Source organism: Oncorhynchus mykiss, chromosome 28 (assembly GCF_057628025.1).
Source record: "Oncorhynchus mykiss isolate SJ-2025 chromosome 28, ASM5762802v1, whole genome shotgun sequence".
Taxonomy (NCBI): domain Eukaryota; kingdom Metazoa; phylum Chordata; class Actinopteri; order Salmoniformes; family Salmonidae; genus Oncorhynchus; species Oncorhynchus mykiss.
The window spans coordinates 3,523,749-3,546,410 of record NC_143049.1 but is presented as its reverse complement, the minus strand read 5'-3'; the positions used below and the strand labels follow the sequence as shown (position 1 = coordinate 3,546,410).

The following is a 22,662-nucleotide window of genomic DNA, read 5'->3' as shown; positions in this document are numbered from 1 at the left end:
ACACTCGGGACGTGAACTGGGGACCCAGAACAGACACGATGTCCTCCGTAACCCCGGACGTGGGTAAATAGAGCCTCAGCAGTCTGTAGGGCCGTAGGGAGACCGTGCAACGGGAGGAGACGGCAGGACTTAGGAAACCAATCCACAACAACCAGGACTGTGGTGTTCCCCTTCACGTGAGAGTTAGCTTGAGGTCCATTGCATTTCTGAAGACAAAGGAATTCTCCGGTTGGAACATGATTGAAGATTTATGTTTAAAACATCCTGCGAGGACGATCAGCTGTGTGTCCTGTCTCCCTGTAGCGCTGTCTTAGGCGTCTCACGTCTCAATTGCAAATGATTGCGCTGGCCACATCTGCAGTCCTCATGCCTCCTTGCAGGCATGTTCATGCAGATGAGCAGGGACCCTGGGCATCTTTTTTTTTGTGTTTCTCAGAGTCAGTAGAAAGGCCTCTTTATTGTCCTAAGTTTTCATAACTGTGACCGTCTGTAAGCTGTTAGTGTCTTAACAATTGTTCCACAGGTGCATGTTCATTAATTGTTTATGGTTCATTGAACCAAGCATGGGAAACAATGTTTAAACCCTTTACAATGAAGATCTGTAAAGTTATTTTGATTTTTACAAATTATCTTTGAAAGACAGTTTCTTTTTTTGCTGAGTTTAAAATTCACAAGTGATAGGCGAATATTGTCACCCATTGTCACCCATATTCTTAATTTAATCTTGTCTTAACATATAGTAAATAATAAATGTGTGACATTTGTTTTGATTTAGAATGGACCATTATCATTCACCTCTATCGAAATGGGGGCAGCAGGCAAAAATACATGTCATCTATGCACTTAAATAGCGAATGGAGGACACTTTCCCCCGTGGTTTATTTTCATGCCAGCTAGGTAAGTGCTTATATTATTACGCAATTATCCGTCAACTGTGGGAATATATATATATTTTTTTTAAACTAGACGCAGTACAACTAAGTCGAGGGGGTTCCAAATGGTGTGGATCTAGTTCTGTTGTAGGTAGCACCATCTGCTCTTTTTAAGGATGGGGCCCCTTTCTCTTAAAACCTGTAGCGACTATAGGAGCAGTATTTTCATTTTTGGAAAAAAACACGTTCCAGGACCAGATACTAGAATATGCATATAATTGACAGCTTTGGATAGAAAATACTCTAACGTTTCCAAAACTGTAAAGATATTGTCTGTGAGTATAACAGAACTGGTGTTGCAGGCGAAAGCCTGAGAAAAATCCAATCCGGAAGTGCCCCATATTTTGAAAGCGCTGCGTTCCAATGAGTCCCTATTGAGCTGTGAATTTCCTATCAACGAGCTTACGCTTTCTACGTATTCCCCAAGGTGTCTACAGCATTGTGACGTAGTTTTACGCATTTATGTTGAAGAATAGCCGTAGGCGGCTACATTGCGTAAGTGGTCACATGGTGGCTCCGAGAGAGATTCTCGGTAAAATACAGAGGTAGCTATTACTCCAATCGGTCCTACTGAAAAACGAATTGGATATATTATCGAATAGATATTAGAAAAACACCTTGAGGATTGATTATAAACAACGTTTGCCATGTTTCTGTCGATATTATGGAGCTAATTTGGAATATTTTTGCCGTCGTGACTGCAATTTCCGGGCAATTTCTCAGCCAAATGTGAAGAACAAATGGAGCTATTTCGCCTACAAAAATAATATTTGGGGAAAAAATAAACTTTAGCTATCTACCTGGGAGTCTCGTGAGTGAAAACATCCGAAGTTCATCAAAGGTAAACTATTTAATTTGATTGCTTTTCTGATTTCCGTGACAAGGTTGCCTGCTGCTAGCAAGGCATAATGCTATGCTAAGCTATCGATAAACTCACACAAATGCTTGTCTAGCTTTGGCTGTAATGCATATTTTGAAAATCTGAGATGACAGGGTGATTAACAAAAGGCTAAGCTGTGTCTCAATATATTTAATTTGTGATTTTCATGAATAGGAATATTTTCTAGGGATATTTATGTCCGTTGCGTTATGCTAATTAGTTTCAGGCGATGATTACGCTCCCGCATGCCGGTTTGGGAGTCACAAGAAGTTTTAAAGGCTCCAGATCCATGTGTACAGGGATGCTCAGCCAGTCACTGGGATGACAACCCAATGTGGGATGGGGGAAAGTTTTAGGACAATTTAGGAATATTGGAGGACAATTAGAGGTTTACTTTGTCGCAGTTACAGTATGTTTAACAGTGTAAATATCATGGTACTGCTATATGGATACTCAATTATTATGGTATTTCTTAATGGTAAGTTTACAAACACATATTATGGTAAGTATAATAAAATAGCTAGTTATAATTGTAATGGCTTTAGCAGATAATAACAAAAGATGATCAGTCTTTACCTGGCTGAACGAGAAGGAATATAATTGAACGAGAAGGAATATAATATCTATATTATACAGGGAACTCATTTTACACAAAGGGTGGCTACTTTGAAAAATCTCAAATATAAAATATGCTTTGATTTGTTTAACACTTTTTTGGTTACTACATGATTCATTGTTTTGATAGTAAATAGTAAAATAGTAAAAATATAGAAAAAACCCTGGAATGAGTAGGTGTGTCCAAACCTTGGACTGGTACTGTATATATATATATATATATATATATATATATATATATATATATGTTAAGTATTTGGGGGTTTAGAAATGATGCAGACAATTGCATTGATAGAAGCCACAATCTAGCTGCAATATAAACGCTGATCTACCCCCTAAAAGCCTCTGATCCTTAGTAATAGTTATACCTAAATATGCAAGTTCTTCTTTCACTGGAATACCATAGTCACACCATCTTTGACAGCCATAAGTTCATATGTATGAATGTTAAGACATAGACCAGATGCTACGGAAAATGATTATATCATATTGATCGATATGGGAATATGACTAGTGTCTTTCTCAAAAAATGTAGTATCGTCAGCCAGCTGGCTTATAATAATTGATTTACCAGCTATGGAAATACCTTGTACAGGACTTAATAATAATATATAATATAATATAATTTGTAAGTAGTTGGGTGAGTAATAAAAACAGACATGATGAGATAGGACAACCTTGCCGAATTCCTCTCAAATCTAGGTGAGGTGCCATTTTTCAGTTTGATTGTGTACCAGTCTTGAGACGACAGATGCTGGGAGATGGGAAGCAAGTACAGGGTGAGGATGTAATAATAAATAGACATGAAAAAAGCAAAATCAGAGTCTGAACTGAGGAAGTGACAGACATAGGGGAGGTAATCAATGACGTGAGTCCAGGTGAGTCCGATGAAACGCTGGTGCGCGAAACAATGGTGGCTGGTGTGCGTAATGATGAACAGCCTGGCGCCCTCAAGTGCCAGATAGGGGGAGCGGGAGCAGACGTGACAGTACCCCCCTCTAGGGGCTACACCTGGCGTCCTACCTGGGCGAGCCAGCCAAGGTGCGGGAGCCCGACGAGCCGGCCGAGGTGAGGGAGCCCGACGAGCCGGCCGAGGCGCGGGAGCCCGACTAATAACTTGTAAAATTCTGACGTAATTCCATCAATACCTGGGGATTTATTGTTCTTTAGATGTTTGATAAACTCTATAATCTCTTCAACAATGATGGGTTCATCACACTGTTCATAGTCTGTATCAATGGTAAAATGAACAGTATTCAGTGAGTCAAAAAAATATATTTGTGGATTCCAGAGGAGGCTGGAGGGAGGAGCTATAGGAGGACAGGCTCATTGTATTTGTCACCTTAGTATTCTTTGTTTTCTTTATTGTTTTGGTTCGGTTAGGGTGTGACATGGGTGATGTATGTTTTTTTTGTACTGTCTATGGGTTTTGTAGGTTTATGGGGTTGTTTACCATCTAGGTGTTTATGTATGTCTATGGTTGCCTAGATTGGTTCTCAATTAGAGGCAGGTGTTTATCGTTGTCTCTGATTGGGAACCACATTTAGGCAGCCATCTGCTTTGAGTATTTCGTGGGTCATTGTCTATGTGTAATTGCCTGTGTCTGCACTGTTTATATATAGCGTCTCGTTTGTTGTAGGTTTGTTTAGTGTTCTTTCTTCATTAAATATAGAATGTGTATTCATATCACGCTGCGCCTTGGTCTCCTCCATTCTACAAATGTAACAGTATTGGTTAGAATGGCATTCATGGAACGGTATTGAACACATCAAACATATGGAAACCACATGTTGACTCCGTTCCATTGATTCCATTCCAGTAAAATTTCTCAAGTCTAAAGAAATAGTATGAATTTTGTTCTGCCAGTTTTCCCTGTATCTAATAAAGGCTCCTTCTGCTTTTATCTATACACTGAGTGTACAAAACGTTAGGAACACCTTCCTAATATTGAGTTGCACCCCGTTTTGCCCTCCGAACAGCCTCAATTTGTCAGGGCATGGACTCTACAAGGTGTCAAAAGCATTTCCCAGGGATGCTGACCCATGTTGACTCCAATGCTTCCCACTGTTGTCAAGTTGGCTGGATGTCCTTTGGGGGTGGACCATTCTTGATAGACATGGAAATGAAAACCCCAGCAACGTTGCAGTTCTTGACACAGTCCTTGACATACCCCGTTCAAAGGTACTTAAATATTTTGTCTTGCCCATTCACCCTCTGAATAGCACACATACAAAATCAATGTCTCAATTATCTCAAGACTTAAAATGCCTTCTTTAACCAGTGTCCTCCCCTTCATCTACACTGATGGAAGTGGATTTAGCAAGGCACATCAATAAAGGAATGTAGCTTTCACCTGGATTCACCTGGTCAGTCTGTCATGGGAAGAGCAGGTGTTCTTAATGTTTTGTACCCTCAGTGTATCATCATCTAGTTTATTTTGTAACTCAATCAGTTCCATCTTCTCCTCCCCTGAAAGGCCAGCTGGAGGTTTTTGAGAAAGAGGAAGCTATTACCACCTTTTCCTCCTCAGCTCTTCCGGTCTAAGCAAGAGTATTACCATATAAGGTCATTTAAAGTGCTCCCAGCTATTGCAATAAGACTTTTTTTGCACAAGCCCTTTCCCATAAGTGTGAAAGTAGATCTTTAACCTCAAACTGAACTATATGGTTATTCAATAAGGAGCTATTTAGCTTCCAGTAGGATGCTCTACAATGGTTAGTGTAAGGGGTAACTAATTTCACATAAATGTAAATGGCCTATGGTCTGTGAGGGGAGTATTAAAAAACATTTTGAGTTACACACTTTCAACACATTTCGATATAAGCCAAACATCTATTCTGGACTGTCTGAAACTGTTCAGTGGCAGGACAAGACTCCGTGAAGATGATGTACGGTGTAATGAAATACATCACAATGCGTACAGGGCATAAAGCATACTTACCAGAAGTCCACTGCCATGCTCTGATAATAAAAGTATGTGCATTGCAAGCGTATATATTGTTTGGACAGTTAGCTCACTGCGGTGAGTTGCTGACATCTATTGCCACTTGCGGTGTAATTTGGATTACCCCATTGGGAGAATTTAATCATCACCTTGAAAATGAAGATTAGGTGCTCAATTCAATCCAACCTGCATTGGAGAATTTATGCAGTAGCTCCTTCCAATGGTCAAATTAACTCACAGATTAGTCTTGGGTGATGTTTTAAAACCTACAACTACTACCAGGGCGACCCCTCTCACAAACATGCTTTAATTTGTCAGAATTAGAAGTGCGTGGGTATGGGATGAATACTGTTAAAGGATTTGAAAAATACGATGATAATTGCCCCATGTGGTAATGGACCTTACAGCCATTGAACTATGAGCCAACTGTCTTAGCAGACTGCACCACCGGTCAGTCCAAACGGCTTTGTGAAAGTACGAGTTGACACGACCCCCATTGTCATCTGTTTCTGGTTATGATGGATGTTGCTCCGAATATAAACGCACACTTCTCACAGCTTACATGGTTTTTTTTTATCTACATTAAAGGACTTAGATGTGTATGAAAGCGTAAACAAAAGCGCTACATTTGGTCACGTGGAAATGTGCCTTACTGCCTTTCGAATTTTGTGTAATGTTAGTAGTCTCGTCAAGGAAGCATCCTAGAAAAAATATTGGCACACCCCACTTACCAAGACCATTGCCAAATAAGGCGTAACTTCACCTGCTTTTATAGTAATCCTTGAGGTCGTACCACACAGTACATCTAGAAGGGAGTGTGTTTCATACCAAACCCCTTCCTTGGTTTGGTCCGGTAGTGTGAATCAGGCATTGGTACACTCAGTATTGGATATGCAACATGAAAAAAAAAAATTCTTGATTGTTTGAAATTAATTTGTACGGACACATATTTTACCCAAATATTGGAGATAGCCTAAGTCACTGTGAAAAAACCCTTTTATTTCCTGATAATTGATAGTGCAGCGGGTAGCAAAGGTTGTGAGCTCTGCAAACAACGTGTCCACAATAAATGACTGTAATAATATTGAATGCATTAACAGAAATGGCCATATTAAACCAATCACTGTAGATTAAAAAGGACGGGGATTCATTTTAAATGTACTACTGGTGATATATGTAATGCGGAATTGATGAACATAAACAATCAAAGGGCAACAACTCACATACTGAATGCGCACGAACTGGCGGGGGGGGGGGGGGGGGGGGGTTAGGTGATTGTTTTGAATTGTGAACAGTATATTTTCTGTAACACACCTGATAGTCACTATATGATTTTTGTTCTTCCATCCCTCAGCCCCCTACGTTGAGTCTGAGAACTGCCAGCACACAGCTGACATGAAGGAATGTTGTCCACAAAAGGAGTTGCGGTGTGTATAGGATTTGTAATTCACCCCTGAAAGTCATATTCTGCATATTCCATTGAGTGTGTTGTTGTCTTACGGTCGATGTAGCTTGTGTCATCGGGTCTAATCCTGATGATGGGGGGGTATTATTATTTCACTTTCCATCTCCTTTGTCTTTCCACAATCATCAAGCTGTAATGATAGACATTTTAGAAAATTCAACATTTACTCTGTCTGCACAGCTTCCCAGGCAACCAACCACCTGCTACAATACAAAATCCGCTTTCCCAAGCAAAGAAGGGGGGCATATGCTGTGAAGCCTGTGAAGACAGACCCAGCATACTTTAACTTATAGTTATTCATTTCAAATCAATTGAGCATTTCAGGCACACAAAAATTCAAAATTCAAACACTGAAAAGTTTCACAAAAAAGTCCACAACCAAATATTGCGTATTTCAAATTGAGTACTTCAAAAACATCAGATAACGCATTGTAGAATGAATGAGTAGATCACTACCTCAATGAATTGATAGCATCATAACACAGAACAGTAAAAAAAAAAGGATATTTAGTTAATACCCATTTAACAAACATTTCCCTTTTCAAAAACATGTGGCGAGATGTCCATCCCAGTGTGAGAGGCCGGATGAGGAGGCCATAGCTGGATTTGTCTACAGCTTCTATCTTGGGGATGACTGAAGCCAAGTCGGTGACTGAAGCCTTTTTGATTGAAACGGGGTACATGGGTCCCGCTCCCCTCCCCTCCGCATCAATCTCTGTAGTTAACTTTTACGTGACATGATATCACATTTTGTTACTTTGTATTGTTTTTTCAAGCTTTCGGGGGGGGGGGGGGGGGATGTGTGTTACAAATGGGGTCCTGTACACTGTAGGGCACCGGGTGCCTATATTAGAATTATGGCGCTAATAAGTTTATGTCTAATGATGTGTCACCATTATTTCTCATAAGCGTTCATGTTGATCAACATTTCGGCTATGCTGGCCTATTGTAAATAATCAAATAAATGTCTGATTAATACATACAATTCTGAACATATTTTAATTTATAATGCTAATGGAAAGGCACCATTAAATTGTCCAGTACACTTATTGTATGCTGTTTTCATGTACATTCCCTTATGTGTAAACTTAAGGTGACTCAGGCTTTACTAATTATTGTGAAGAAGTGTATTGGTGAACCGTATTCTATAATTAGTGACAAAACAATAGAAATGCAATTGTGTATTGCTATAGTTTGTCTGAATATCCGACAGTCTGTGCTCAGCTCCTTAGAGAAAATGCCTGGAGGCATACTATTTAGGCTCAGAATGACATGTGGCCCATTGTTTATCTTGTTACCTGGCAACTAATGCAAGGGTATTTCAAAGAGCTGTCCGTCAAGCCGAGCTCATGAATATAAGCTCCCCGCCCACTCAGCCTGTTCTTTCAAGCTTCCTGATAGATTAGAGAAAGGTACAATTTCTTCAATTCTGAGCATTTTAATAGTGTAAAAATATTATAGGGGTGCTTGGTCATGCAAGGATATTTTTACTAAATAGGTTGGATTCAGGTCTGGACTTTGACTTGGCCATTCTAACACCTGGATATGTTTATTTTTGAACCATTCCATTGTAGATTTTGCTTTATGTTTTGGATCATTGTCTTGTTGGAAGACAAATCTCCGTCCCAGTCTCAGGTCTTTTGCAGACTCCATCAGGTTTTCTTCCAGAATGGTCCTGTATTTGGCTCCATCCATCTTCCCATACATTTTAACCATCTTCCCTGTCCCTGCTGAAGAAAAGCAGGCCCAAACCATGATTCTGCCACTACCATGTTTGACAGTGGGGATGGTGTGTTCAGCTGTGTTGCTTTTACGCCAATCATAACGTTTTGCATTGTTGCCAAAAAGTTCAATTTTGGTTTCATCTGACCAGAGCACCTTCTTCCACATGTTTGGTGTGTCTCCCAGGTGGCTTGTGGCAAACTTTAAACGACACTTTTTATGGATATCTTTAAGAAATGGCTTTCTTCTTGCCACTCTTCCATAAAGGCCAGATTTGTGCAATATACGACTGATCGTTGTCCTATGGACAGAGTCTCCCACCTCAGCTGTAGATCTCTGCAGTTCATCCAGAGTGATCATGGGCCTCTTGGCTGCATCTCTGATCAGTCTTCTCCTTGCATGAGCTGAAAGTTTAGAGGGACGGCCAGGTCTTGGTAGATTTGCAGAGGTCGGATACTCCTTCCATTTCAATATTATCGCTTGCACAGTGCTCCTTGGGATGTTTAAAGCTTGGGAAATATTTTTTGTATCCAAATCCGGCTTTAAACTTCTTCACAACAGTATCTCGGACCTGCCTGGTGTGTTCCTTGTTCTTCATGATGCTCTCTGCGCTTTTAACGGACCTCTGAGACTATCACAGTGCAGACTTGATTACACACAGGTGGATTGTATTCATCATCATTAGTCATTTAGGTCAACATTGGATCATTCAGAGATCCTCACTGAACTTCTGGAGAGAGTTTGCTGCAATGAAAGTAAAGGGGCTGAATAATTTTGCACGCCCAATTTCTCAGTTTTTCATTTGTTAAAAAAGTTTGAAATATCCAATAAATGTCGTTCCACTTCATGATTGTGTCCCACTTGTTGTTGATTCTTCACAAAAAAATACAGTTTTATATCTTTATGTTTGAAGCCTGAAATGTGGCAAAAGGTCGCAAAGTTCAAGGGGGCCGAATACTTTCGCAAGGCACTGTACATGTGAGCAACAGGGGGCTCTGGGTGAGCCTGGTGCCGACTGGTGCCGACCTGGGGTGACACAATAATGCCCTGCCTGCTGCCTCGACTCCCTGAGGAACCCCCCCAGCACAGACCAGCAGTGTGCCCTCTGCGGCCACAGATGGTGCAGGGAATAACCCCTCCTCCAGTCACCCTGAGCGCAGCACCTCCCAGCTCCATGGGCGTCGGATCGGGGCCCCGATCCGGACGTCCACGGGTGTCCAGCAGCTTGTCCAGCCGGATGGATAGGTCCACCAGCTGGTCCAACGTGAGGGTGGTGTCTCGGCAGGCCAACTCCCGACGGATGTCCTCGCGCAGACTGCACTGGTAGTGATCGATCAGGACCCTGTTGTTCCATCCCGCACTGGCGGCCAGGGTCCGGAAGTCCAAAGCGAAATCCTGCGCGAACAGATGTTCACCCGCCTCTCGACCTTCAGACGGGTGGTCGAAAACTGCCGAAAGCGTAAAGGTCCAAACTGCGTAATGGTCCAAAGCTGCGTCTCCCTCACTCCATAATGTGTTAGCCCACTCCAGGGCTTTGCCTGAGAGGCAGGAGACAAGGTTGGACACGCTCTCACGTCCCGAAGGATCCGGGTGGACGGTCGCCAGGTAGAGCTCCAGGTGGGAGCTCCAGCTGGGAGCTCCAGCTGGTAATCCCGCTGGGACCGGGTAAAGGAGAGGTGAACTGTGGAGCCTGCTGTAGTGGGGCTGGTGAAGGCTTGGAAGACCTCCTTCTCTCTCCCATCTCTCCATAGTCTGCAGCACTAGCTCTTCAACCGAGAAACGGGAGCGTCTACTCCTGCTGACTCCATTTCAGGTGAGTAATTCTGTAATGCGTCTGTGTGTAGCTGGTGAGATGAGTCAGTCGCAGGACAGTGGGTATTAGTACTGAAAGCAATTTTACTCAATAATATAACAATACACGTTGTGTAAATGCAAGGCCACAAATACGGACCGCAATACAATGAACAATTACTCCCAAACAAACATGCGGGAACAGAGGGTTAAATATTGAACAAGTAATTGGGGAATTGAAACCAGGTGTGTAAGACAAAGACAAGACAAATGGAAAATGAAAAGTGGATCGGACAAGGAGAGGGACCGACTTCGGCGGAAGTCGTGACAGTTCACCTGTATGTTATAACCCGCACCCCCTTTCTAATGCACGGGACAGATAGTCTAATATAATTTTGTTTATCTAATAGGCCCAATCCAACAAGGAAATTTGTTGTATGGCTACTTCAGAATGAGGAATTTATTCTGTAATGGTTACGATACATGTATGCTATTGCCTCCTCGAGAAATTTCACGACAGTATTCAGACGTAGCTTACAAATATGGATGGAAAAGGTCTGGTCTGGTCTGGTCTGTTCTACCGTCAAACTGTGCTTCGGATCGGATTGCATAAAGCTATTCACTACTCTGAAGTGAGTCCAATTAAATGAGAGTTGTGACAGACGTTTATAAATGAGGCCCCTGTATGGACATAGAGTAGTGCCAAAATTATTGTAAATACATGTTTTAATTGATTATTTTACCCTAATTTACCAGGTAAGTTGACTAAGAATACATTCTCATTTACAGCAACGACCTGGGGAATAGTTACAGGGCAGAGGAGGGGGAATAATGAGTAAATTGGAAGCTGTGTATGATTAGGTGACTGATTGTATGAAGCCCAGATTGGGAATTTAGCCAGGACACCGGGGTTAACATCCCTACTCTTATGAAAAGTGTCATGAGTGCTTCTACACCTGCATTGCTTGCTGTTTGGGGTTTTAGGCTGGGTTTCTTTACAGCACTTTGAGATATCAGCTGATGTAAGAAGGGCTATACAAATCAATTTGATTTGATCTTTAGTGACCACAGAGAGTCAGGACACCCGTTTAACGTCCCATCTGAAAGACGGCACCTTACACATGGCAATGTCCCCAATCACTGCCCTGGGGCATTGGGATATATTTTTTTAGACCAGAGAAAATAGTGCCTCCAACTGTCCCTCCAACAACACTTGCAGCAGCATCTGGTCTCCCAAACAGGGACCGACCAGGACAGATAGAGTACAACTCACAAATACAGTGCCTTGCAAAAGTATTCGGCCCCCTTGAACTTTGCGACCTTTTGCCACATTTCAGGCTTCAAACATAAAGATATAAAACTGTATTTTTTTGTGAAGAATCAACAACAAGTGGGACACAATCATGAAGTGGAACGACATTTATTGGATATTTCAAACTTTTTTAACAAATCCAAAACTGAAAAATTGGGCGTGCAAAATTATTCAGCCCCCTTAAGTTAATACTTTGTAGCGCCACCTTTTGCTGCGATTACAGCTGTAAGTCGCTTGGGGTGTGTCTCTATCAGTTTTGCACATTCCTCCTTGCAAAACAGCTCGAGCTCAGTGAGGTTGGATGGAGACCATTTGTGAACAGCAGTTTTCAGTTCTTTCCACAGATTCTCGATTGGATTCAGGTCTGGACATTGACTTGGCCATTCTAACACCTGGATATGTTTATTTTTGAACCATTCCATTGTAGATTTTGCTTTATGTTTTGGATCATTGTCTTGTTGGAAGACAAATCTCCGTCCCAGTCTCAGGTCTTTTGCAGACTCCATCAGATTTTCTTCCAGAATGGTCCTGTATTTGGCTCCATCCATCTTCCCATCAATTTTAACCATATTCCCTGTCCCTGCTGAAGAAAAGCAGGCCCAAACCATGATGCTGCCACCACCATGTTTGACAGTGGGGATGGTGTGTTCAGCTGTGTTGCTTTTACGCCAAACATAACGTTTTGCATTGTTGCCAAAAAGTTCAATTTTGGTTTCATCTGACCAGAGCACCTTCTTCCACATGTTTGGTGTGTCTCCCAGGTGGCTTGTGGCAAACTTTAAACAACACTTTTTATGGATATCTTTAAGAAATGGCTTTCTTCTTGCCACTCTTCCTAAAAGGCCAGATTTGTGCAATATACGACTGATTGTTGTCCTATGGACAGAGTCTCCCACCTCAGCTGTAGATCTCTGCAGTTCATCCAGAGTGATCATGGGCCTCTTGGCTGCATCTCTGATCAGTCTTCTCCTTGTATGAGCTGAACGTTTAGAGGGACGGCCAGGTCTTGGTAGATTTGCAGTGGTCTGATACTCCTTCCATTTCAATATTATCGCTTGCACAGTGCTCCTTGGGATGTTTAAAGCTTGGGAAATCTTTTTGTATCCAAATCCGGCTTTAAACTTCTTCACAACAGTATCTCGGACCTGCCTGGTGTGTTCCTTGTTCTTCATGATGCTCTCTGCGCTTTTAACGGACCTCTGAGACTATCACAGTGCAGGTGCATTTATACGGAGACTTGATTACACACAGGTGGATTGTATTTATCATCATTAGTCATTTAGGTCAACATTGGATCATTCAGAGATCCTCACTGAACTTCTGGAGAGAGTTTGCTGCACTGAAAGTAAAGGGGCTGAATAATTTTGCACGCCCAATTTTTCAGTTTTTGATTTGTTAAAGAAGTTTGAAATATCCAATAAATGTCGTTCCACTTCATGACTGTGTCCCACTTGTTGTTGATTCTTCACAAAAAAATACAGTTTTATATCTTTATGTTTGAAGCCTGAAATGTGGCAAAAGTTCGCAAAGTTCAAGGGGGCCGAATACTTTCGCAAGGCACTGTATGTACCATAATCCATAAATCAAAAAAACACAATGCACAAATATAATGGACTATCCATTTACAAACACCTCTTGACTTGTATTTGTAAAACATCATTTTTTATAAATGCTAAATTATTTATAAATATGGATAATGATTTTTTTAGTAAATGCTCCCACATTTGCAAACTAACATCACAATGTGTAGATAAAAACAGAAGCACTGACAAGCATCTTTTCAGAGTTTGAAATAAAAGTATTGCATTGTGTAGGATTCCAACCATTTCAAAAGAACACGTTTGCATTAGAACTGTTGAATCTGCATTTGTAGATCAAATGACGTCTGTGGATTTGTTTACATTTGTTTACAGAATTCTGTCACCTTCCGCATGTTCATTGAAAAAAATACACAAATGCAATAGGTTGTTCTCAGTTGGCCATCTCCATTGAACTAGAAAATGTTGGTGGAATCTGTCATCAAAAAGCAAGCTCACCCCTGTGTGTTTTAATGTCCAATCATGTTTCTTTCTCTGTGTATAGGAAACCCCCACTAGTCCTTCTTTAAAATATCATTAATATAAACAAGTGCAAGGTTGCTGCAGTTTGACAGGGTTTTCATCCTTCCCAAGGCCAGGAGTTTTTTTTAAACCATGTGACCTGATTAGAAAAACTCTGGTGCCATCAGAGTCCATATTATGGGTCCGCAGTTTTACCTGGTTAGGTTGACAGATCAGGAAAAACTACAGGCCTCAGATTTTTTGTACATTTTGATAAGATTCATACTGTTACAGTATCTAGACTTCACAAAATGGTACAATAGAGATAAATAATTATACACAACAAAGAATGACATGTATAAAATAGTGCAAAGAAAATGTAGCAGTTTTAAAGCAAATTTTCTTGCAATTCTATACATTTTGCCATTTCTAATGTGTATTCATGTGAAATTTGAGCAACTCAAAAATTATAATATCTATGGGCTAAAAAACCTAAATAAATTGTTACCTGACATGGGCTAGCTGATCTGGACATTTCAGACAAGTTATATATAGCACTTTAAGGTATGCAATGACTGACATGACAAGAGGAACTGATGATGCACTATCCAATTTCGAAATTGCACCCTGTGCATTCTACTATTACAACTTTCAAGACTAAATTTTAATCCGAACTGAGTTCCCCATCATCGGGTGCGCATCCTACAATTTGGGAACCACTGGCTTAGTGGTTAAGAGTGTTGGGTCAGTAACCGAAAGGTTGCTGGTTTGAATCCCTGAGCTGACTAGGTGAAAAATCTGTCAATGTGCCCTTGAGCAAAGCACTTAACCCTAGATGCTTTGGATAAAAGTGTCTGCTAAATTAATAAACTGAAACTAGCCACTTAATAAAGGGCTTAGGGGCCAAGTGTTTGTACAGCTTGCATTGACCTTAGCTAAGATACATACATAACAAAATACTATAGAATTGTGAACAATACTATACTACATAATGTAGTATCCATCGATCATGTGTAGCACTTAGTATAGACTTTTGTAGAATACTATTATACACAAAGAAACTGGACTACATAACAATTTTTGTCCTACCTACATGTTAGGGACAATGTGCTCTTTTAGTATTTCTCCAGTAGGTTTCCTCAAGGAGAAAGCCCCCACTTCTGTCAAAAATTATAAAACAAAAGCACTTTAGCAAATACTATAGTAATGTCTGCAAAAAACACTACAGTAAATACTACAGCATACTGTACAATATACAAGTATGTGTTCAATTTGGCTGATGGGGTGCAAGGAGACCCCCAGCTTCGCTAAAACCATAGACAACTACGTGCAGTGTAAGGGATTGTTAAAGACATTTTATACATTTGGTTGTAATATCACCCCTTGAAGAGCATAGTCAGAACTACAAATTTCAGATTATTCCAAGCAAAACAATTGTGCACATTTAGCTCGCTATTAGAGTCAGGCAATACAGCAATACATGCTTTCATGATCAGTAAACATCAATTGATCATGTACTCATGTACTCGGATAGCCGACACTGCAAATTTACAGCAGGGATGCTGTAATATGGCTCAATATGTACTACAGTAAGGAAAATAGTACTGTAAACTATATTACAGCATCTCTGCAGTCAAGCAAAATTACAGTATTAAGCTGGCAACTGTGGTGCCAGCATAATGCTGTAAGTTTACAGGGACATACCTAACGTAATGTACAATTATTTTACAGTACTAAACAGCATTGCAGGTTGTCTTTAGAAGACAGATCCCTGAAATGTAATATTGTAAGAAAAAGAATACGTGTACATCTGCAGTGCATTCGGAAAGTATTCAGAACCTTTGACTTTTTCCACATTTTGTTACGTTACAGCCTTATTCTAAAATTGATTCATTTGTTTTTTCCTCATCAATCTACACACAATAACCCATAATTATTTTGCACATTTATAAAAAATAAAAAACTGAAATCACAATTACATAAGTAATCACACCCTTACTCAATACTTTGTCGAAGCACCTTTGGCTGCGATTACAGCCTCGAGTCTTGGGTAAGAGGCTACAAGCTTGGCACACCTCTATTTGGGGATTTTCTCCCATTTTTCTCTGCAGATCCTCTCAAGCTTGGATGGGCAGCGTCGCTGCACAGCTATTTACAGGTTTCTCCAGAGATGTGGAATCGGGTTCAAGTCCGGACTCTCGCAGGGCCACTCAAGACATTTAAAGACTTGTCCCAAAGCCACTCCTGCGTTGTCTTGGCTGTATACTTAGGGTCATTGTCCTGTTGGAAGGGCAACCTTTGCCCCAGTCTGAGGTCCTGAGCGCTCTGGAGCAGGTTTTCATCAAGGATCTCTCTGCGCTTTGCTCCGTTCATCTTTCCCTCAATCCTGACTAGTCTCCCAGTCCTTGCAGCTGAAAAACATCTCCACAGCATAATGCTGCCACCACCATGCTTCACCATAGGGATGGTGCCAGGTTTCCTCCAGACGTGACGCTTGGCATTCAGTCCAAAGAGTTCAATCATGGTTTCATCAGACCAGAGAATCTTGTTTCTCATGGTATGAGCATCCTTTAGGTGCCTTTTGGCAAACTCTAAGTGGGCTGTCATGTGCCTTTTTACTGAGGAGAGGCTTCCAGCTGGTCACTCTACCAAAAAAGGCCTGATTGGTGGAGTGCTGCAGACATTTTTTTCCTTCTGGAAGGTTCTCTCATCTCCACAGAGGAACTCTGGAGCTCTGTCAGAGCAACCATCGGATTTTTGGTCACCTCCCTGACCAAGGCCCTTCTCCCCCGAGTGCTCAGTTTGGCCAGGCAGCCAGCTCTAGAAAGAGTCTTGGATGTTTCAAACTTCTTGACCAAGTTGACCTCATGGCTTGGTTTGTGCTCTGACATGCACTGTCAACTGAGGGGACCATATATAGACAGGTGTGTGCCTCTCTAAATGATGTCCAATCAATTGTATTTACCACAGGTGAACTCTGTGAGAGCAGAATGACAAGATGATGTTATAATACTGTTTATGCATTGAATAGCTTTGAGTACCTTCTCATCTGTGTCTATGTGAACTGAGAGGAGCCTAAAGACCTACAGCTGGCATTCCATAGATAAGATGTGGTGGGTGTAACCAAGATCGAGAGAGCCTGGAGGAATAGAACAAAACACTTATTGTGTCTAATCATTCTTGCATCTGGGAAACAACACCAAAGACAGATGACCACAGGATGAACCCAAAGTGGCTTATGGTGCCCCCAATCTGCATGGGAGGGGTGGAACCAACTGTGACGAAGCATTTTTGTATCCGCTATATAAGGACCAGCATTGTTTGTAAAGGTTAGACTCTCGATCCAATACCCTTCGACCATCCTCATTATTACAATTAATCGAAAAAAGGTGATTCGATTATTCAATAATTATTGAATAAAGATGATTGTTTGAAGAAATGACAGTCTCTCTCACGTGATTAGAATATTCCACGACAACTCCAATCAAGTTGTAGAAACATCTCAAGGATGATCAATGGAAAGGATGTACCTGAATGCAATTTTGAGTCTTATAGCAAAGGGTCTAAATATGTATCTAAATAAAATATTGTAATTATTATTATAAACAAAAACAAAAAATAATTATATTTTCACTTCGTCATTATGGGGTATTGTGTGTAGATTGATGAGAAACATTATTAATTTAATACATTTTAGAATAAGGCTGTAACGTGACAAAATGTGGAAAAATTCAAGGGATCTGAATACTTTCCGAATGCTCTGTATATACAGTACCAGGCAAAAGTAAAGACACAGCTCTAATTCAAGGGTTTTTCTTTATTTTTACTATTTTCTTCATTGTAGAATAATAGTGAAGACATCAAAACTATGCAATAACACATATGGAATAATGTAATAACCCCAAAAAATGTAAACTAATTATATTTTAGATTCTTCAAAGTAGCCACCCTTTGCCTTGATGACAGCTTTGCACACTCTTGGCATTCTCTCAACCAGCGTCATGAGGAATGCTTTTCCAACAGTCTTTTCACATAAGCTGAGCACTTGTTGGCTGCTTTTCCTTCACTCAGCGGTCCAACTCATCCCAAACCATCTCAATTGGGTTGAGGTCGGGTGATTGTAAACAGGCCAGGTCATCTGATGTAGCACTCCATCACTCTCCTTCTTGGTCAAATAGCCCTTACACAGCCAGGAGGTGTGTTTTGGGTCACTCTCCTGTTGAACAACAAATTATTGTCCTACTAAGGGGAAACCAGATGGGATGGCGTATCATGCAGAATGCTGCGCTAGCCATGCTGGTTAAGTGTGCCTTGCATTCTAAATAAATCACCAACAGTGTCACCAGCAAAACACCCCCACACCATCACACCTCCTCCTCCATGCTTCACGGTGGGAACCACACATGCAGAGATCATCCGTTCACGTACTCCGCGTATCACAAGGATATGGTGGTTGGATCCAAAAATCTAAAATGTGGACTCATCAGACCAAATGACAGATGTTCACTGGTCTAATGTGCATTGCTCGTGTTTCTTGGCCCAAGCAAGTGTCTTCTTATTGGTGTCCTTTAGTAGTGGTTTCTTTGTAGCAATTCAACCATGAAGGCCTGATTCACACAGTCTCCTCTAAACAGTTGATGTTGAAATGTGTCTGTTACTTGAACTTTGATGCATTTATTTGGGCTGCAATCTGAGGTGCAGTTAATTGCCCATTTCTGAGGCTGGTAACTCTAATGAACTTATCCTCTGCAGTAGAGGTAACTATGGGTCTTTCTTTCCTGTGGCAGACCTCATGAGAGCCAGTTTCATCATAGCACTTGATGTTTTTTTGCGACTGCACTTAAAGAAACTTTTCAGTTTTTTGATGTTCTTGAAATGAGTGACTGACTTTGATGTTTCAAAGGTGACTACCTCATGAAGCTGGTCGAGAGAATGCCAATGTGCAAAGCTGTCATCAAGACAAAGGGTGGCTACTTTGAAGAATAAAAAATATAAAAAATATAATGATTTGTTTAACACTTTTTTGGTTGCTACATGATTCCGTATGTGTTATTTCATTATTTTGATGTCTTCACTACTAGGTAGAAAATATTCAAAATAAAGAAAAACCCTAGAATGAGTATGTGTGTCAAAACTTTTGACTGGTACTATATACATACATACTATATACATACATACTATATATATATATATATATATATATATATATATATATATATATATATATATATATATATATATATATATATATATATATATATAGTTGAAGTCGGAAGTTTGCACACACCTTAGCCAAATACATTTAAACTCAGTTTTTCACAATTCATTTAATCCTAGTAAAAATTCCCTGTCTCAGGTCAGTTAGGATCACCACTTTATTTTAAGAATGTGAAATGTCAGAATAATAGTAGTGAGAATGATTTATTTCAGCTTTTATTTCTTTCATCACATTCCCAGTGGGTCAGAAGTTTACATACACTCAATTAGTATTTGGTAGCATTGAATTTAAATGGTTAGACGTTTCAGGTAGCCTTCCACAAGCTTCCAACAAGCTTCCCACAATAAGCTGGGTGAATTTTGGCCCATTCCTCCTAGCAGAGCTGGTGTAACTGAGTCAGGTTTGTTGGCCTCCTTGCTTGGACATGCTCTTTCAGTTCTGCCCACACATTTTCTATAGCATTGTGACTTTGTGATGGCCACTCCAATACCTTGACTTTGTCCTTAAGCCATTTTGCAACAACTTTGGAAGTATGCTTGGGGTCATTGTCCATTTGGAAGCTTTAACTTCCTGACTGATGTCTTGAGATGTTGCTTCAATATATCCACACAATTTTCCAGCCTCATGATGCCATCTATTTTGTGAAGTGCACCAGTTCCTCCTGCAGCAAAGCACCCCCACAACATGATTCTGCCACCCCCTGTCACTCCCTGACCTGAGTATTCTTTGTTTTCTTTATTGTTTTGGTTAGGTCAGGGTGTGACATGGGTGATGTATGTGTTTTTTGTGCTGTCTAGGGGTTTTGTAGTTTTTTGGGGTTGTTTACTATCTAGGTGTTTATATATGTCTATGGTTGCCTAGATTGGTTCTCAATTAGAGGCAGGTGTGTATCGTTGTCTCTGATTGGGAACCATATTTAGGCAGCCATCTTCTTTGGGTATTTTGTGGGTTATTGTCTGTGTAGTTGCCTGTGTCTGCACTCGTTGTCAAAGCGTCACGGTCGTTTTGTTGTTTAAGTGTTCTTCTTATTCTTCATTCATTAAAAGAAGAATGTATTCTAATCACACTGCGCTTTGGTCTCCTCTTTACGACGATTGTGACAGAATAACCCACCTTAAAATGACCAAGCAGAGTGATTGGGAGGAACAGCGCTTAATGGAGAAATGGACCCGGGAGAAGGACGAATGGGTTACAACCTGGGAGGAGATTGAGAGTTGGTCGATCGATACAGGGAGAGTGCCAGAGCCTGCATGGGATTCTTTGGAACAGTGCGAGGAGGGATACAGGAGAATGGAGGAACGGCAAAGATATAAGGGTACACAGCTAGCACAGAAGCCCGAGAGGCAGCCCCCCAAAAAAATATTTGGGGGGGGACACACGAGGAGATTGCCTAAGTCAGGTAGGAGACCTGAGCCAACTCCTCGTGCTTACCGTGGGGAGCGTGTAACTGGTCAGGCACCGTGTTATGCAGAGATGCGCATGGTGTCTCCAGTGCACATTTCTAGCCTGGTGCGCTATATTCCAGCTCCTCGCATTGGCCTAGCTAGAATGAGCATCCAGCCATGTCGGGTTGTGTCAGCTTTACACTCCAGACCTCCAGTACGCCTCCACAGCCCATTACGTCCTGTGCCTGCTCCCCGCACTCGCCCTGAGGTGTGTGTCTCCAGCCCGGTACCACCAGTGCCTGCACCACGCACCAGGCCACCAGAGCGCCTCCATCGTCCAGTACTCCCTGTTCCTACTCCTCACACTCGCCCTGAGGTGCGTGTCCCTAGCCCGGTACCTCCAGTGCCGGCACCACGCACCAGGCCTATAGTGCGACTCGGCAGTCCAGTATGCCCTCCAGGTGAATGTGGTACCTTCAGGAATTTGGAAATTGCTCCCAAGGATGAACCAGACTTGTGGAGGTCTACACTTTTCTTCTGAGGTCTTGACTGATTTCTTTTGATTTTCCCATGATGTCAAGCAAAGAGGCACTGAGTTTGAAGGTAGGCCTTGAAATACATCCACAGGTACACAGGTACACCTCCAACTGTGGACTGTATTGTGCTGGCTGGCAACAGCATTTGGGCTTGCATCTTCAGGTAAAACAAGGTCAAGTTACTCAATAATGCCCCTTGGTCATCTTCATTAACTACATCACCTTTATCGACATGTGCATCTGTGAGTGTGACATCTACTGTGTCTTATCATCTACGGTGGTTTCTACATTTTGTCTGACATGACTGTGATCTACAACCGGTTCCTTATGTTTTCTGCTCAGATAGATGTTAAAAGATGGCCTGACCCGGAAATATAGAGCATTCGGAAAGTGTTCAGACCCCTTCCCTTTTTCCACATTTTGTTACATTTAAAGCCTTATTCTAAAATGTATTAAATACATGTTTTCCCTCAATCTACACATAATACCCCAAAATGGCAATGTGAAAACAGGTTTTTGGACATTTTTCAGATTTATTAAAAATAAAAAACAGAAATACCTTATTAAGTATTCAGACCCTTTGCCATGAGACTCGAAATTGAGCTCAGGTGCATCCTGAATCTATTTATCCTTGAGATATTTTTATATCTTGATTGGAGTCCACCTTTGGTAAATTCAATTGATTGGATATGGTTTGGAAAGGCACCACAGTTGACAGTGCATGTAAGAGCAAAAACCAAGCCATGAGGTTAAAGGAATTGTCCGTAGAGCTCAGAGACAGGATTGTGTCGAGGTACAGATCTGGGGAAGGGTACCAAAACATTTCTGCAGCATTGAAGGTCCCCAAGAACACAGATGGCTGCCCGAACAAACTGAGCAAGGGCCTTGGTCAGGGACGTAACCAAGAACCGGATGGTTGCTCAGACAGAGCTCCAGAGTTCCTCTGTGGAGATGGGACCAATCAGGCCTTTATGGCCAGACGGAAGCCACTCCTGTAAAAGACACATGACAGCACGCTTGGAGTTTACCAAAAGGCACCTAAAGGACTCTCAGACCAAGATAAATAAATGTCTCTGATATTTATACACACACACACTCACACACACACAGCTCAATAACCATAAAGTATACACGCATACACACATTAGAATATCCTTGGTAGTATTGAGGATATAATCTTTCAATTCCTTCTCCATTTCACCACAGTTCAGCTTCTCTCCCTTCCTCCGCCATGACTATGCTACATCTACCTTAATTTATGGAATGTCTTGCCTCCAACCACTCAGCATGATAAAGCTTTGACTGTTCACTTTATGGACATACACATACCCAAACACTCGGGCTTGGCACTTCCCAGAAAATCAGTCTCTCTGCTTCTTTCAAACACAAACACCCCCACACATCTGATTTCACCCTCTCTGCTGAGTGTTTCCCAGTACTCGTCCCTCCATCTCTCTCTCACACACACAGTGTCACAAACGTCTGTCTGTTTGCTGCTGATTCGGCCTGGCTCCAGACACAGAAAGTACCCTCTGCGCCCTCCTGACTCCCTCTACCCAGAAAACATGTGGCGGGAAGAGGGAAGTACGCCTAACCAACAAGCCCTCCAACTGAACACCCAGCCTGCCCTCTACTCAAAAAGCTGGAGGGAAGAAAAAGCCTACTTAATAGGTTGACTATACCACAGAAAAATATTGTTTATGTTCAACCATTGACAAAGCAAAGAGCAATTCATGTGTCAGAGCAATTTAAAGAGATCAACATGTTTATGAAATAGGGTGGAAATTAAGTTATTTGTTGAGGTTTGTGGAGGGTTGAAAAAG

General features: G+C 41.4%; 1 long non-coding RNA gene and 1 other non-coding gene across 2 annotated transcripts in view; both read left to right on the top strand.

Moving 5' to 3' along the window:
- Positions 1 to 22,662, top strand: part of LOC149970667 (uncharacterized) — a 271,764-nt gene that overhangs the window by 184,858 nt on the left and 64,244 nt on the right. The gene's annotated exons all lie outside the window — the stretch shown is intronic.
- On the top strand, positions 14,804 to 14,856 carry LOC118944896 (U7 small nuclear RNA). Its single transcript, XR_005040301.1, has one exon. It is a non-coding gene; the product is annotated as a U7 small nuclear RNA (small nuclear RNA).